General features: G+C 38.3%; 1 pseudogene; it reads right to left on the bottom strand.

The window, feature by feature from the left end:
• Positions 1-291: 291 nt before the first annotated feature.
• On the bottom strand, positions 292-2,989 carry LOC145824227 (glycerol kinase-like; annotated as a pseudogene).
• Between the last annotated feature and the right edge of the window lie 207 nt (positions 2,990-3,196).

Below are 3,196 nucleotides of genomic sequence, written 5' to 3'. Positions count from 1 at the left end.
CGGCAAAGGTAGTTTTGTCGATGACATAACAATCAGCATTTCTATCCAACAAATATCAGTCTTTGATTGGTAGCCTCTACCACTGAACCGTGCGTGAGAAAGTGAAAGAAAAATGAGCATTTGTCTTAAGACATAAACTAGTGTCGTACAGGCTGCGTGAGCATGCATTTCATGTGTTTGTGTGTGTGCACATGTGTGTGTGTGTGTGTGTGTGTGTGAGAGAGAGAGAGAGAGGTACCAGTAATTCACAATCATCATTCTTAACACAATTTATGAAAAGCAGCAGCATATTCAGGAATGTAATTCACCACTATCAGAAACAACAACTTCGCTTCTGGGATCCCCACTCTGTCTGCCCTCAGCTTCAATCTTGGAGACAACATCCATCCCAGAAAGCACTTTCCCAAACACAACATGATGCCCATCCAACCTGTACCCAAAATAAATAAAAATAAAAAACTGAAATTCAATGCAGTAGTTAAAAAATCTGTCAGGCCACAAACTATAGGCTTTAGTACCAGTAAATGCGCTATATTGATCAACCAGTAGTGCAGAATCTACACACTGTACCCTTGTTTATGAACATACTACCTATCCAGCCTACTTGCTGGTGTTTTCAATAATGTCGTAATTAAGTTGCCACAAACATTTAGATTTTGTTTATTATATCCTGAGTTCAAAGCTTGATGAGTGTTTAGTGTATTTTTTAACTTTAAACAAAAATAAAACTTAATAAATTGTATATAAGATTTATATAATATATAATTTATAAAACTATATATTGATAATCAGGCTGGCTCAAGAACTATTCCCAAGTGCAACCCATTTAATAAATGGGCTTAAAAAGTTCAGGCCAGCCTGGCCCAATAAGCCTAATTATCAATTCAAAGCCCTTAAAAATGTGGGCTAGATTAGGCAGGCCACCAAAACAGTGCCACCCCTATGCAGGATGTGTACTTCTCTAGTAAATGCTGGAAAAGTTCCTATAGAGAGGAGTACATAGTTAATTACCAGCTAGTTGTCAGAGTAGTAATGAAGAATTGTGATCCGTTGGTGTTTGCTCCTCCATTTGCCATGGATATTACTCCTGTCTGCAAATCACAAGTTCAAAATGAAACTGTGACATATATGACTGGGATAGAGAGAAAAACAATTAGCAGCCAATTATCAAAATATGAACTGAAGAGAAAATATGCCCAAAAAAACTTAAAATGACAATAGAGTAGACTTATAATTTAACTACCTAAGGAAGATCATGCGTGAACAACACAAGATCATGAAAAAAATGTTTGGAAAAATGTTAACAGTAGCACCACCATCCACCCTAAGCAAGAATTCCCCCTTCTCATTTTTGACCTCACCATTCTCTCCTGCATCCTTATGCATTGAATCCAACACATCTTTCACCTGGAAACACATACTCTCAAGCACAGCTCGAGCAATGTGAAACTTGTTTGTAAACCTTGCAATCCCAACACAAACTCCACGAGCATCATCACGTCACCATGGAGCAAATAATCCATTAAATGCCGGCACAAAATAAATTCCACCAGTGGAGTCAACCTGCATAGCCAAGTCCTCAATCTCACTAGCAGTTTTAATTAACCCAAGACCGTCTCTGAGCCACTGAACAGCAGCTCCTGCAATGGCAATTGAGCCCTCAATAGCATAGTTTGTCGGAGCATCTGGGCCAAGCTTAAAAGCGAAAGTGCTTAATAGACCATGAGTAGACTGAATCAACTCTTCACCGGTGTTTAGAAGTATGAAAGCCCCAGTTCTGTAAGTACTTTTTGCCTCTCCTTTCCTACAAGCTTGCCCCAGCATTGCTGCGTGTTGATCACCGAGACAACCAGCAATTGGGATTCCTGGGATTGGCCATCTAGTTTATATTTTTCCGATAATCTCAGAAAGACTAACAATTTTGGGTAGAATGTCAGCAGGAATTTTGAGCGTCTGCAATGTGGATTTATCCCAATCAAGTGTTTTCAAATCCGTGAGCATAGTTCTTGACGCATTTGAAGAATCAGTGACATGTAAACTATTATTAGCCCCTCCAGTCAGATTCCAAATCAACCAGGAATCCAATTTCCTAATTTCCTGTACAAAATACAAAATATTATGGTAAATCTAAAATAAAATAAAAAATTATTTCTTCCAAGTTTACAAGTAAATTGAGTGCAATAGTATAACACCATATGATTACTAACACATTGTGTTACCATCCAATAATAGATGTAAAGGGATGGAGCCGGGATTTTATACACATTATAAATAAATCAAGTTACTTGTGTTCAACTATTTAAAAGTTCATTCAATATCGGCTCATTGTATAAATAAGATTGAGGAACAACAAATCTGTATTGATGCAATTCAAATTCTAGCTGTCAATCCATAATTAGTACTTTTCTACATCTGAATTGACAAACTCAGAACTAGATAAATGATAAATACATACCATTTGGTATATCCTTAAGCTGTGTGCCTTGACCCTGCATATTTACAAAACACAATGTGAGAAAATTCACAATTACTAAGGGGGAAAAAAAGTATAGCATAAATTTACTGTCAACACCTTCTCAATGGACAATGCTTTGCTTGCACTTCTCCCAGTCGAAGGCTCCGAATACCGCTCGACAGTCTTCCTCTCCCTGATCGGCCTCTCAATTGGTGTAATAGGCTCTTTCGAGCCGGGCTCACTCTTCGCCGCCTTCTCATCTTTTGCAGCTTTCTTCGAACTACCCTTTCGGCCTCTCTTCGCCTTCTTGCTTACCTCCTCTGCTTCCTCCTTACTCTCTTCACCTTTCACCTCAAGTTCTTCCTTCTCCTCCTCTTCTTCTTCCTTCTCCGCCATTTCCGTATCCTCTTCTTTCTTTTCCGCTTCTTTCTCTTCTTCACCCTCCTCTGTTTTCCCTTCTTCTTTCACTTCACCTTTGTCTTCGACGTTAGCTATTTCTTCTTGTTTCTTGTCTTCTAGGGTTTCAGACGCCATCGAAATGAACTTCCAGAAAAGAGCGAGAGACAGAGAGAGAGATATAGGGTGTGCTATATGTATATGTATATAGAGAGATCAAAAAAGAACCTAACAGATCAATTCAACAATTCAACAAATATTGATGTATACAAATGTTATACATGAAGTAAAATTCGAAAGAAATAGAGAGAGAGAGAGAGAGAGAGAGAGAGAGAGTATTGATTA

This window comes from Camellia sinensis, chromosome 4 (genome assembly GCF_055761805.1).
Source record: "Camellia sinensis isolate YWXY chromosome 4, ASM5576180v1, whole genome shotgun sequence".
In the NCBI taxonomy this organism is placed as follows: Eukaryota; Viridiplantae; Streptophyta; class Magnoliopsida; order Ericales; family Theaceae; genus Camellia; species Camellia sinensis.
This window is presented reverse-complemented; position numbering and strand designations above follow the sequence as displayed.